Source organism: Puma concolor, chromosome A1 (genome assembly GCF_028749965.1).
Source record: "Puma concolor isolate L17-30 chromosome A1, mPumCon1.1.hap2, whole genome shotgun sequence".
NCBI lineage: Eukaryota > Metazoa > Chordata > Mammalia > Carnivora > Felidae > Puma > Puma concolor.
Window position 1 is genome coordinate 186,648,527 of NC_141667.1, and position 15,066 is coordinate 186,663,592.

The following is a 15,066-nucleotide window of genomic DNA, read 5'->3' on the forward strand; positions in this document are numbered from 1 at the left end:
TGAGAGAAGAAAGAAAAGGACTGAATAATTAAAATATGGCCTTTACAACTGCAAAGACATTTGTAAAATAAAATAGTAATGATCCCCACAATAAAATGTATACAACTCTTGGATGTAAAACTTGAGTAAATAGAAAATGATAAATGGTCAAACAAACATTGCCAGTATATTCATCAGTGTTTCTGTAAAATGAAACTTTGTTATATAATTACTATGTAAGTGTCAATCATTAGGTGGTTAATTAACAAATAAGAATTCTAAAATATGTCAAAGTGTATTACTATATTGTTTTCCAAGTGATCTGAATAACTTTAAAATTCCATTTTATCTATTGGCTTTTATGTTACAGCTATTTGGGTTGTGTGTGTGTGTGTGTGGGTGTGTGTGTCTGTGCATGTGTGTGTAGTTGATCTAGAGATGACAAAAATTATCTTTAATTGTTCATAGACTACTTAGAGTTAATATTGTCCACAGTACATAAAATATATAAACCATGTAACTCTCTGGGTCCATTAACTAAGCCCCCTGCTATAATTCATGCTGTAGTTATCTTATGTAATATATCTACATACATGAGAAACCCCACAAGAAACTATTATACTTTTTATTTTAAATAATCCATTTTATTCTAAATAAATAAAATAAAATTGTTGTATTTTATATTTTTCCAGATACTTCTCATTTCTGATGAACTCAATTTCTTTCCACAGACCTAATACCTTGCTAGAAATCTGTTAACCACTCTCAACTTTAGTTTATCTAGAAATGTATGTATTTCACTTTATGCTTAAAAAATGTTTTTGCTGGATATAGACTTATATAGGTTGACAGCTTTTTCTCTCAGCACTTTAAGGAGTTCAGTTCAATATCTTCTTGCCTCCATAGTTTTAGATGAAAATGCATGGATGATATGAATTTGTGTTCCCCTCTATGATCTATGGTATTTTCTCCTTGCATTTTCAACATTTTCTTTCTTTGTTTTCAATTAAAAATTGGTTTAATTTTTGTGCCAAGGCATAGTTGATATTTTATTCATACTGCTTTGGATTTGCTGAACTTGTTGATTCTGAAAGTTTATATCCTTCATCAAATTTTGGATGTTTTGGTCATCATTTCTTTAGATATTTTTCCTCTCCCTTTATTACTCTCCTCTTGTCTGGGACTTGGAATACACGTATATATGCTTTCCCAAAGATTAGCTTCATTTCAATCATTGTTTTCTCTTTCTCTTCTTCAGCTTAGATGATTTTAGTTCATTTATTTTCAATTTCACTGGATTTATTACGTTCACTAGATCACTACTCTGAATAAATTTATTTAAGTGAGTGTTTTTTTTATTATTATTCTATGTGTATTCTTTAAGTTTTGGTATTTGTTTTATCATTTACCTTTCTATCTTTTCTATCACTGGAAGTATGTTTTTCTTATGTTATTGACCATAGCTTATTGACAGTGGTATCTAAATTAAAATTCATATTTGCTAATTTTAACATCTGGTCATCTTGGGATTATTCTCTGTTAATTATTTTTCTTTTGAGGAACTGTAATACTTTTCTTTCTTTTGCTAATTTTAACGTCTGGTTATCTTGGCTATTCTCTGTTAATTATTTTTATTTTGAGAAACTATAATATTTTTCTTTCTTTTTGTTATATTGAATAATTTTTATTTTATCCTGGATATTGTAAATGTTATACTGTGAAACTCCAGTTCAGCATTACTCTTCTGAAAATTATTGATTCCATTATTAAGCGATCAACCCAGTTGAAATCAACTGCCAACCCGGTCTCTTGTGTGGCAGCTCAACCTTTATTCAGCTCCTATATGTTTAGCTACATTGATGAAAGTATGTATGATTCAGGGCATAGCCCAAAGATTTGGGCAGATTTTGCACACAGATTTTAGGATTCCCACTGACTTGGAAGATTTTCCACTAATGCTCCAATGACTGTGATTGCTCCGAATTTTGATTTTTAGTTCTTCATCAGAGGAAGATAGATTTCTCTCCATCTGTCAGTGTCTATCTCTGTCTCTCTCCCCTCTCCCACCTATGTGCCCGTGTGTGTGTGTGTGTGTGTGTGTGTGTGTTTCAAAGTTTAAGCCATCCCTCATGTTGGTATCTTGGGCCTAACTTCAGGGTAAAATCTAAGAAAATAGAGATATCCAAACCTTGACAAATTTGTATCAAATGTTGTCACCAGAGTCTGCCCATTTCTGTTTACTTTTTAGTGCCTTCAGAACATCATTTATTTGTATTTTGTCCAGAGTTTATAGTTCCAATCTGGAGTAGGGTTGGTTTTGGCAGAATCTGATGAGCCTGTCTGTTTCAATTTTTCAATTAATCTGTATTAATGTTCACTGTTAAAACACACTTTGAAACCATTGACAGCATTTTGAATCATTTTTTTGAAACTTCATAATTTTAATTGGTGTAAATGCTGTTTAATGTGTACTTTCTACTTTTTAAGTTACAAATGTTTCAATGTATTCATTTGCTGCCTAAATGTACTCTTCTGAACACCGTTAGCTTTCTTTACTATTGATTTCAGTTCACTAATAATATTCTATTTAAAAGTTTTTTTCAATAGCTCTTTAATGATTTTATTATAATTATTAAATTATAAGATGTATATATACATATGCATGTAACTACTTTTTTTTTTAAGTTTATTTATTTTGAGGGGGAGAGGGCAAAGAGTGAGGAGGAGAGACTCCCAAGCAGGCTCCAGGCTCAACATTGAGCCAAATGTGGGCTCAATCCCATGACCACGAGATCATGACCTGAGTTGAAATCAAGAGTCAGACACAACCGACTAAGCTGCCCAAACACCCCAATACTTTTTATTTGAGAGTCACTTGTTTGATTTAATTTACTTATACATAAATGCATAATTTGTATTTTAAATATTAGTCTTAAATACAGTTTATTACTTAAACCCAAAATGTCCTCTTTCATTATGTTTCCAAAAAATTTAAACTTTATTTTAAATTACTTACTCTTCTAGATAAAACTCACAATTAGTTTTTTTTTCAGTTCTCAAAACAAATTCCATCATAATAATGATTGAAAAATACTATATGTATAAAAATAACTTGAAAGAATAGGCAACCTTACTGCCCACTACTTCTGATTAGAACAATTTATAGCTCCTCAGTTATTTTACTCTTGCTTGGTTTAAATCATTAAATTTTCTAAGAAACCAAATACCATTTTTTCTTGTTTTGCATAAAAACAAGAATTGTGTTTTTCTTTAATTATAGTGAATAATATTTATTTTTAAATATTATTTTGAAAGCACTTATTGACATTTTGCAAGACTTTAATATATTTTATGTTAAAAGATTTTAATTTATTATTATAAAATGTTTGATACCCACTTTATATGTGGTACAGCAAATAATTATGAAATATTTTATTTCTAGTCTCTCTCAGTTAACTATATTAACTAATAGTGGTATCCTATTCATATACCTTTTTTTTTAAATAATAAATTGTGGGTAACAGAAATAACTGTTCAGGAGGGATATATGATCTTTTCCTAGCCAGGCAGATAGTCTTAAGGGAATATAAAGCTCTGATCAGTTGCTTGTGATGAGTCTTAAAGCAGAAAGGACATGAAGCATCACATATGGCATGGTTTTTGAAAAGCAGTATGACCTAGGCAGAAAAAAAACAGAATATATCTACATGGTTTTTATCACTATTGTTCTATCAATTGTTGATTTTTGGTGAATACTTCAATGAGAAGTTGGGGTTAAGAAAAATCTAATAGGGATGCCTGTGTGGCTCAGTCAGTTGAGCATCAGACTCTTAATTTCAGCTCAGGTCATGATCCCATTGAGCTCTGCGTTGGGTTTTATGCTGAGTTTAGAGCCTGCTCACAATTCTCTCTCTCCTTCTGCCCCTCTCCCTGCTTGTGTGCTCTCTCTCTCTCTCTCTCTAAAATAAAAAATAATAATAAGTTTAAAAATCCAATATAAATGACTTCTTATTCATGTAATTTTACCTACTTTAATTTAATTAACAGTGAAAATTACAAACATATAATTGCCTTGGAAATATCGGTAACATATAAAAGCTTACTTATATACAGAATAAGGAAATTCATGTGGGTTTTTTTTTTTTTTTGACAAATATAAAAAATCAAGAGCCAAAATCTGATTCTGTCCCCAAGGCTTAGCCATGAAATGTGTTGTATCTTACCATGTTACCATCAACAGTGACATCCACCTCAAAAACTCAAAAGCATCATCTTTACTGAAGGAGTCTGAGCTCTCTATAATGGACACTAGTATCCTGTTGTGGCAAGTAGAATTGTAGCAATTTCCCCTAGACTTTTGTGTAATGTGTCCTAGAACAAATTGCAGACCTTGTGAACATAAGGGAGGCACCCCTACTAGGCCCCTATGAACCATCTAGCATCAGAAATATCCTGCTTTTGGGGCGCCTGGGTGCCTCAGTCAGTTGGGTATCCGACTTCAGCTCAGGTCATGATCTCACGGTTTGTGGGTCAGGTCATGATCTTACAGTTTGTGGGTTCAAACCCCGTGTCGGGCTCTGTGCTGACAGCTCAGAGCTTGGAGCCTGCTTCAGATTTTTGTCTCCTTCTCTCTCTGCCCCTCCCCAACTTGTGCTCTGTCTTTTTCTGTCTCTCAAAAATAAACAAATGTAAAAAAAATTTAAAAAACAATTTTAGAAATATCTTGCTCCTTTGCTCTGAAGCTCCAGGAGAAGTATGATCAGCTTCTGAATTGTTAGGACGAAACTAAAAAAATGTCATTGCCAGAATATATTTCATGGAAGTTGCATATAGTTTTTAAACATTGAAAAGGAGAGCAGTGCTTGCTTTTTCTCCAGCTGTGCTAGTGAGTGATTCCTTCATTCTAATTTTCATAACCACATTTGCAGACACTTAAATTTCACTGCTGAAAAAATTCTCTCGAGTATTTTCAGGGCTTTTAAATCTAAGTATTGTTACGTCTTGAGCAAACGGTCTTCAGGTGGAATAATATTCACTTTTCAAATTGTTGGTCTTTTCTTCCCCTCTAGTTTTTCCTCCCCAGAATAAAGGGATTTTATCTGATTCCAGAATCTTCCCCAATGTTGAAGTGATGGTGTGCTTCCATAGAGAGTTGTGGGGTGAATGTGTCACCAGTGTTTGACCTTCCACCATTGCTGGCACAGTCTTTGAAGTTAAAAACCATTATTGAAAATCAGAAATTTTCCGGGCACCTGGGTGGCTCAGACGGTTAAGCATCCCACTTTGGCTCTGGTCATGATCTCATGGTTCATGGGTTTGAGCCCTGCATTGGGCTCTCTGCTGTCAGCACACAGCCTGCTTCAGATCTTCTGTCCCTGCCCCCTCTCTGCTCCTTCCCACTCATTTTCTCTCTCTCTCTCTCTCTCTCTCTCAAAAATAAATAAACATAAAAAAGTCAGAAATTGTCATCAGCCCTGTGACCAGTTATCAGCTTTGACTCTCCCCTCCTACAGTTTATGTGATGCTCTGAGATTCATCACAATTTCCTTTTCCTAGTTCATGCAACATCTCACAACGTTCATGCCATCTGTAGGGTGGGAGTTAATACCTAGGCATTCCCCTCAATTTGAAATCAGTGGTCATGTATCTGAAAAATTTACATATATGAATTTTGAACAATTTGCTTTATCTTAATTCTTTTTTACAGACTTAAAAATTATTTTCGTTTCTTCTAATATAAAAATATATGCACACTTATAAAAGAAAACAAAAGAATGAAGAAGGAAAGAAAGGTTTTCTGGATTCAGGCAAGGGCCAAGTGTGCCTATGGAGTTTACAACTTCTTCCTAAGAGTCAGTTTATGAAACATTGAGATGCTGCAGGAACAGTCCTCTTGAATCGCTTCCTAGCTGGGGGTGGGAGGGTGTGTGTGGGGGGGTGATGGTCATCCAAGTTTCATATTTCCGAAGTCCTCCAAAGTTGTCGGTTTATGCTGTTATTATATTGCTCCAGGTTATCATCCCAGGGCTGAAAAGGCCTGTCCTGGTTGTCCACAAACTTCCTCCAGCTGGTTGTCCCCAAACTCCAGGCAGCTCATGACAGCAATTGGGATCCTAGATGTTTGCAGATGTCTCAGCCCCTGATGATACTTCCAGCGCAAGTGGAAGTACAGGCGGAAGGCGCCTGTGTGGCTCAGTTGGTTGAGTCCACTCCTGACCACTCAAAGATCTGAAGGCTGAGGTGTGATGGTCTTTGACAAATGCAGACAGTTCCCAGGCACAGGTGGGGCAGGGGCTCTGTGATCTCTGGGATTGGTACAGTTGCAGTGTTTTGATCTTGTCAAAAAACAAATTTCTTCATGGTGCTTTTCCTTGTTTTGTAGGTAGTCTTTCGTAATTATGGGGCCTTCGCGGGGCTTCACTGATAACACAAGTAGATCTTCCTCCAGTTGTAGGGCATTTGTTACCCAGTGCAGGTTGCCAGACTGATGGCAGAATATTCCTTCTGTTAGTGGATTTATTGTGGTTCTGACCCTGGCAGTCCCTGTGTAGCTGCTTCACCTCAGCTGGCTAGTCCCAGTCCTGCACTCTGTCTGGGACACCAGGGATGTTTTCTTCTTACTGGTCTTGACATAAGAAAGCCCCATCTGAGAGGCTGCCTCCACGGACAGCCCTAATTCTTTTGTTTTTGACACTGATTAAGACCCCTCTTCCGTATTTTATTTTTATTTTTATTCTCCCTTGAACACTTCTGTCAGATTGTAAAGAGGAAAGAGGGGTGGGAATTAAAGCTTGTTGTTTCTTATGTTGACATCTTGCTTAAAATGCTTCAAATTCATACATTTAATAATAAATGCCCAAATAGAAAATACATATCACCTTTAACTTTAGACTATTAAAGATACACATTTGAGACTTAATTATTCTTTGAAATATGAAGCCTAAGATAATTTTCCTTCAAATACATAAAGTGAACCTTTTATTTGGAAGGGAATCATACTCAACTGAGTTGCTGAAATAAATATGACTCTTATGGTAATTAGGTTATACTTTCGTTGTTTGTATAAATACGTAAATAGTATGATAATCACGTTGCTTGGCCTTCCTTATGAGTGTTTGAGTAAACAAAGTGCTAAGTGGTTTCCCTGACGTCCTTTATCCCAGGAGAGTAGGAACTAAGTTTTTGATGGAGGAGCTGATGAAGATGTCAGCTAGTTATTATATGAATTTACAACGTGTGTAGGTAAAATTTTCAGTGCTTAATTGGAAGAAGAAAAATAAGACTTGTAGTTCTCTGCTTCTTGACATGAGCTGCCCTATCCACTTCTGTATCTCAAGAGACTCTCTGGAAGGAGGGATCTCATGGACCAGCCACTCTAATCACTTCTGTGAGATCTTCCAGGAGATTTGGGCATAGGGCTGTGGGGGTGGTGGGGTGGTGTAGCTGTTGGGGGAGAAGGGGTAGGAGGAAGTAGCATCTTGGCTAGGAGTAGAGGTGGGTTGCTCATGCCCTACCCTCCTTGAGGAAAATAGGAATATTGGGTGCCAGTATTAATTTCCAGTACTGGGAGAAGCCAGCAGACTGGGAGATGGATGAGCCAACCAAGTCAACTGAGGACCATAGTACCTTCCCAGGTATCTGGACATCAGGCAGAACACAGCATATGTGCTAATCTCCTCCACAAAATCAAGGAGGCCTGGATGGAATAAGGGAAGTAAACTTCTGCTCTGGGATGCTGTAGGGGGAGGGCCACAAAGAAAAAGTGATCCAGAGAATGGAAACTTCAAAAAGTATGGAGATGGGAAGGTCCAGGAAATGAGCCATACTCTTGAAGGTGCTGGAACAAACAGAGGGAGAGGATAAGAGGGAACCAGGGCCAGCTGACTGATGGTTGAAGCAAGAGTTTGGTCTTCTCAATCTCCAGGTGATGGGGAGTCATGGATGGGTTAAAAGCTGGAGAAGGAGGGATGGATGAGGTTAGACAAGGATCTGAAGATTGTTTAGGAATGCCAGGCAAGTTCAGATGAAACATGGAGGCTAACAAAAGGCAGAGTGGTGGTCTGAAAGGGTAGCTCTGCTGTCAGTTTACAAGGTACTCTGGGCAAAGTGAGAATGCACAGGCCAGAGTGTCTAGTGAGCCAACCAGCTGAGTCCAGAGAGAGGAAGGATGCAGGGGAACTCTAACACTCCCAGCTTAAGGATTTCAAATTTAACAGTCTTCTGGGTACACACCAAGGTTAACATTTTCATGTTTTTCTATCAGTTTGTTTAATAAAATATGAATGTGGGTCTCCTATGTGACTCAGTTGGTTAAGAGTCCACTCTTGATTTTGGATCAGGTCTTGATCAAGCATGGTTCATGAGATCAAGCCCTTCGTAGGGCTCTGCACTGACAGTGTAGAGCCTACTTGGGATTCTCTCCCTCCCCATCTCTCTCTGCCTCTCCCCCATGCACACACATGCTCTCTAGCTCTCTCTCAAAATAAATAAATAAACAAAAAATTAAAAAAATTAAAATAAAAAATAAAATCAGAATGTATTGATTATCTAAAATATGCTATATTTTACATAATACCTTTAGTAATGATTGCGTGCTAATACTTGAATTTTCCTATACTGTACATTTATTTGATATTTCAATGATCTTATTGCTATTTTAGCATATAGGCCTTTGCTCTGCTGGTCTCTCACATGCCCGAATTTTAATTTTTATAGTTTACTTAAATAATGCCAGTTCCCTAAAAATGGGTGTAATTTAAAATTAATTGGGTATATCAACTGTGAGTAATTACATAAAGCAAAACATGCTGCTAGCTCCTCCATCCACAAATCATTACATAAATAATAGACGCACATCATGATCAGTGACCAATCACATGACTTGTTTAAGAGTCTGCCAGAAATTGGTCACTGCACATCTGTTATTCAATTCACATAAAAATAACAAAGCATGTAGTTGTATTCCCACCTTGTCACCCAGGGATAAATCCAAGTGATATTCTAAAAAAATGGATAATCGAAAGAGAGAATAGGCTGAGAATGATAATGGTGCAGCAAAGAAACAGAAATTATACCCCTGGGAATAAATCTGTGGGTGATTGGAAGATAAGTGGGGTTTTGGGAGACTTGAGATATGGAGCCAGAGGAAATTAGTGAAGGTAAACTTTGCATAAATGAGGAAAAGTGGTTGTGATGAACACCACAGAGGAAGTAATACTAGAGAATAAATTTCACGTTAATGGAACTCTTGGAGGTGTTTTACAACATTGAAAGCACAAAAGATAAAACATGGAAAGCTGACCCAAACTTAGACGGAAGAATGGCAATTCAACATGGCATAAGAAGAAATGATTGTTTGTATCATAAAGACAATGTAATTGCATTTAATGTCCACCATGATAATAAAGCGGGATAATGTCTCCATTTTATGTTCCTTAATTTAATCACAGATGCATATGAATTCATCACATTTGCCATATAAGGTAACATTTATAGGTTCCAGGGACTAGGATGTGGCTATCTTTTGGAGGGGCCATTATTCAGCCTACCACAATACTAAGCGTACTTTTTTTCACACTAGTCAAAGAATTGTTCTACTACTCTGCCTTGAAACAATGTGAATCGATATGGAAAAAAATTGTCTTGATACTCTGTGAAGGAGCAGATGAATTCTTTTGAAGAATTATAAGTGATTATTCATTAATGTCTAGAGATAGCCTATGACTTTTTTATTCTGGTTAGAACACCAACTAAAAAATCTTTATCAAAGCCCTATTATCTCTATAACCTCCATTGTCATTGAATGAAATGAATTGACTCAATCATCATTACAAAATACATTGCATCTAAAATATGAGTGAATATTGAAAGGCCAAGAGATTATTTTAAAATGTTAATAGTTACATTTTGAGGAGCATGAAACTAATATAGATGTATAGTATTAATTTTAGGTTCTTTGAAATAATATTAAATTTTCCTCTTCCTATAAGAAATGCAGCCACTTCTTCATTCTGTTTTTGTTTGTGACAGACTCAAATACCTTGGATGTTTCTTTCTTTCCTAGCACTTCTTTTGTTATTTTGCAATTGTCATCTACAGTAACATGTCTCAGTTTTCTGAATTGGAAATCCATACACCTAACCAAAGAATTGTTTCATAAACACTGTTTATATTGACATTATTAGTTTTTGCTCATTTCTGAACCGATAGTGCTTGTTGTCTAAGTTCTAAATTTTTTTTTTTTTTCCAACGTTTATTTATTTTTGGGACAGAGAGAGACAGAGCATGAACGGGGGAGGGGCAGAGAGAGAGGGAGACACAGAATCGGAAACAGGCTCCAGGCTCTGAGCCATCAGCCCAGAGCCTGATGCGGGGCTCGAACTCACGGACCGCGAGATCGTGACCTGGCTGAAGTCGGACGCTTAACCGACTGCGCCACCCAGGCGCCCCTTGTTGTCTAAGTTCTTTTGGCAGCAACAACAAACCCAGATGCCCATGGTTCAGACATATAAACCTACTCTTACCTCTCCATGCTTCTTCTGCAAGAGTGCCAATCTCTGTTTGCATCATTGTCCCCAGGTGTGAAGCCTCTCAGGCAACATTATTCTGAGAATAACTTTTAGTGTCTTAGAAGAGTGGTGCCCTGACTCTGCAAGTTGAAGGAAAAGTATCCAAGGATACAAATACTCCATATACATACTTTCAATCCATCTTCACGAATTTTGTTCTAAATCTAATTATCACCTTTCTTGGTACTGGTGCTTCTAAATCTTGAGACTTTAAAAGACTCAAGGGAGAAGTCATTTCCCCCTAACATTATATCCCAATGTAAGCATTTAGTTTATAGTTTACTTCTAGTAAGCAAGTGACCCTCCCCTCCATCCATATTTTTCTTCAAATTTTATTGAATTCTTTGGGAAAATGTGGATCTGTTATCTTATTCTCTTTGTCTTGATGAGCTTAGACCAGTTTAATTTCTTTACTCTTTACCATCAACCAACTGGTGCTTTCAGGGGACAAGATTCCCACCACTATATTTAACCAGAAATTTAACTACTTTTTTTTCATATTGCAAATATTTTATTTGATTTTTAAGTGTGTCTCCATGTCTTATTCAGGTGTTTGGGGGAAAAGTTATTACTCTCAACTCAGGAAAAGCCAAGAGGGATATAGAATAAAGGTCAGAGAAATTTCAAGGAATTCAAACACAAGTACAGCTGACCTTCAAATAAACTGTAAGTCGTCACATTAATTCAGTAGTGAGGAGAGGCATCAACTAGCCCAGGGGGATTCATGGACTTTGTGAATAACTCTTGAAGTTTTTCAGTTATGGGCAACAGCACATATTGTGTAAGGAAAATTATGTGTTTGTGTGGGTGTGTGTGTGCAGGGGTCTGTGAGTTTACCTATTTTGATGAAGAGGTAAGAGAGGGCTTTCAGGCCACCAGAGTTTAATCAGATTGTCTTTTTCATGTAATTGCTTTGAGGAATTGAAGGACTATACACTATCAACTTCTGTGATCATTTGACCTTGTGATGCTACCATCACTGTGTTTAATCTCATATTATTAAGGACAAGAAAATGTTGTTTTTAACTGTATTTTCATTTAATGAATTCTCCTGGTTTTAAAGCCATTTTATCACTAAAAATGTTTATTTGAAATGATTTTTAAGCCACATATTTAAACAATTCAGTGTTTTCTCACATAATTTTGTAAATACTTTTAACATCATGTTAATAAGAATTTGCAGGGTCAACATATTCAACATAATTTTTAGGATACATTTTGAGCAATATTTCTTTTACCTATATCTGGCCCTTAATTTTATTTTTAATTATTATTTTATATTTTATTTTTTGCATTTATTTTAATGTTTTTCATTATGAATAAGTATAGAGGACAGAGTGTATCATTCTTTTTGAAACTTAAGCATCATTTACAGTTGTGTTTCAAGGTCTACTTCTCCAAATAATAAGTTTTATGGAAAAAAACATTAGCAAATAATTGTATAATCTATCCTTTCTTTTAATATTCCAAAGCATATTGCACACTGTAGACTCTGGCAAGTCTTGCAAGAATCTTATTAGAATCTAATTGTTGAACTTATTAGAACATGATAAGAGTACTGCCTTAAATACTTATCTTTTTTTTTCATGTTCATATTTTCCTTCCCTCATCCCCTTCCCTCTTCTTTTTAAAACAATCTTCTATAATCTTCAGTTTGGGGAATGCTCAACTATAGAAATGACTTCTTCTATTAATATGTTTTTATATTCCATTTTTTTAAAGAAACATTTTTTTGAACGTTTATTCAATTTTGAGAGACAGAGACATACAGTATGAGTGGGGAGGGGCAGAAAGGGAAGGAGACACGGAATCCAAAACAGGCTCCAGGCTCTGAGCCATCAGCACAGAGCCCAACCTGGGGTTCAGGCCCATGAGCCATGAGACATGAGATCGTGACCTGAGCCAAAGTCAGATGCTTAACCACTGAGCCACCCAGGCACCCCTTCATATTCCATTTTTTAAAAGCTCTTTACCAGATGATTTTTATTAACACTGAGATTTGTTATAGTATCACTGTACTAGACAAATGGACATGAGCTAATCCTAATGTAACAACATGTTTGCTCTGTTTTGTCATTGAGGTTATAAAGTGAATTGAAATGTGAGTCACTTATTCTGGAATGTATTTTATGTGCTTAAATAATTATAATTATTAATAAATAAATTACTTTCCAAAACTAAAAAAAAAACAAAACAAAACTGTACAATATTGGCATTAAGAAGAAACTAGAGATGATATGTTTCATTCATTGTTCACATTCAGAACAACTCAATCATTATTGTTAATATGTACTATTTTTCTAAGTTTATTTATTCATTTTTGATAGAGAACAGGGGAGGAGCAGAGAGAGAAGGAGAGAGACAGAGGGACAGAGAGACAGAGAGAGAATCCCAAGCAGGCTCCATGCTGCCAGCACAGAGCCTGATGTGGGGCTTGAAACACAAACCATGAGATCATGATCTAAGCCAGATCAAGAGTCAGATGCTTAACTGACTAACTGATCCACCCAGGAGTCCTATTAATGTATAATTTAAAAAATATATATTTTTAATTTATTGATTCATTTAAATCCATCCAGAGATTAGTAGGTTGAATTATTCAAATTTTAAAAATTACAAAGTGAATGTAATATTGACCTTTCTATTTCTAGGGTATTTAAAGATTAAACATTTGAACCACTGGCTTTAAGTACCAAATTGCCAAGATAAGATACATGTTTGTTTTAGAAGATCAAGAGTGTCATATAAACTATATTAAAATTGAAGGGTATGGCAGAAATCTATTTGCCTGTACATGGGACAAGAGTTTTATAGTGGAAACACCCCTTTTATAAATATTACTGAAACTTTAGAAGCAATCATTTTCAAATACATTAACTAGCTAAATAAATCTATGTCATATGTAGTTTGTGAAATTCTATATAACAAGAGGTAAAATATCATTCTCTTCTAAAGAAAATCTTCTATGCAATCATAAATATTCCATAAAATAAATCTCTCCCCTTAGAAGTAATCTTATTACATTTTAGTTTCATATTTTATACTAAAAACAGCAATTTTATGCTGTTAAAAATAGACCCATTTATGTTTTGTTTTTAATCTTATATTTTGTGTGTTATGGTTTTTAATAGTCTTTTTAGCAGCCAAAATTTAACTTTTATTTTTAAATAATATATAATTCAAATCCATATCTTTGGGTACAAAATTTGCAATAAAATAAATTTTAATATATGAGGATAAATTGACTTTAAGGGAAATAGAGAATCAAAAATAGTAAGATTATATTTTTCTCTTATATATCACTAGGAATTTCACACTTACAGAAAAGAAAGCCACTTCTAAAATGTCATAGACATGTATTTACCTCCAGGCATCCAGTGTAACAAAATGAATCTATTTCCATTTGTTCTGTGACAGAAGGGATATAGTCAACCAACTATGGAGAACATGTTTTGGAAGAATTTCATGTGTGGGCTCTTTCACTTTGATAATAAATATGAGGTTTTACTCAACTTTATATGGAAAACAATACCCAAAAAATATATGTTGTGATTGGAATACTAAAGTAGGTGTTTTGTCATTAGATTTGTAATAGTCTAACAAGTTGTTTTATAGATGCACGAAAGCCTTAAATGTCATATCTTTTTTAAGATTTATAAGCTATTAAATTACTACACTGTGAATTATTTACAATAGTAATTTGATTAAGATGGAGTATTGAGGGGCGCCTGGGTGGCGCAGTCGGTTAAGCGTCCGACTTCAGCCAGGTCACGATCTCGCGCTCCGTGAGTTCGAGCCCCGCGTCGGGCTCTGGGCTGATGGCTCAGAGCCTGGAGCCTGTTTCCGATTCTTTGTCTCCCTCTCTCTCTGCCCCTCCCCCGTTCATGCTCTGTTTCTCTCTGTCCCCAAAATAAATAAACGTTGAAAAAAAAAAATTAAAAAAAAAAAAAAAGATGGAGTATTGATAGAACACGTTAATATGAGGTTGATGTTTGACATAATTCATTTTAGACTTAATTATTTTTTTCTACCTATTGCCATAATGCACATTTCTCATCTCCCCAAATGAATCAAGAATAATGAAGTCACTGCTTATGAAAACATTGTATATAAATAGCTTCAATTACTTGTGAAGAAACTTATTACAAGGGAACACAAAGTACCATATGAAAATTTGCAGAATGTGAACAATTGAAATTGTCATTAAAAACTTGTTTGCATGTATCACACACAGATTTACTTAGAAAAAAACAATCTGTTATAATCTTTCTAAGGTATATAAAACATTAATGTTTTGTGATATCATATTATAGTTGATATATTTAATATGAACTCTTAAAAACATAATGCAATGCTATTTTAAATTTCAAGCTATGAATAATTTTACAATTATTTATTAATAGCTATATTGTGTGAGTCTATATGTGAGGGAGGGTAGGGAGGGACAGGAGAGCATAAGATTTGATTAAATTGCTTATCACTCTGCATGTTCTTATTTCATTTTAAGCTAAATCTGAAA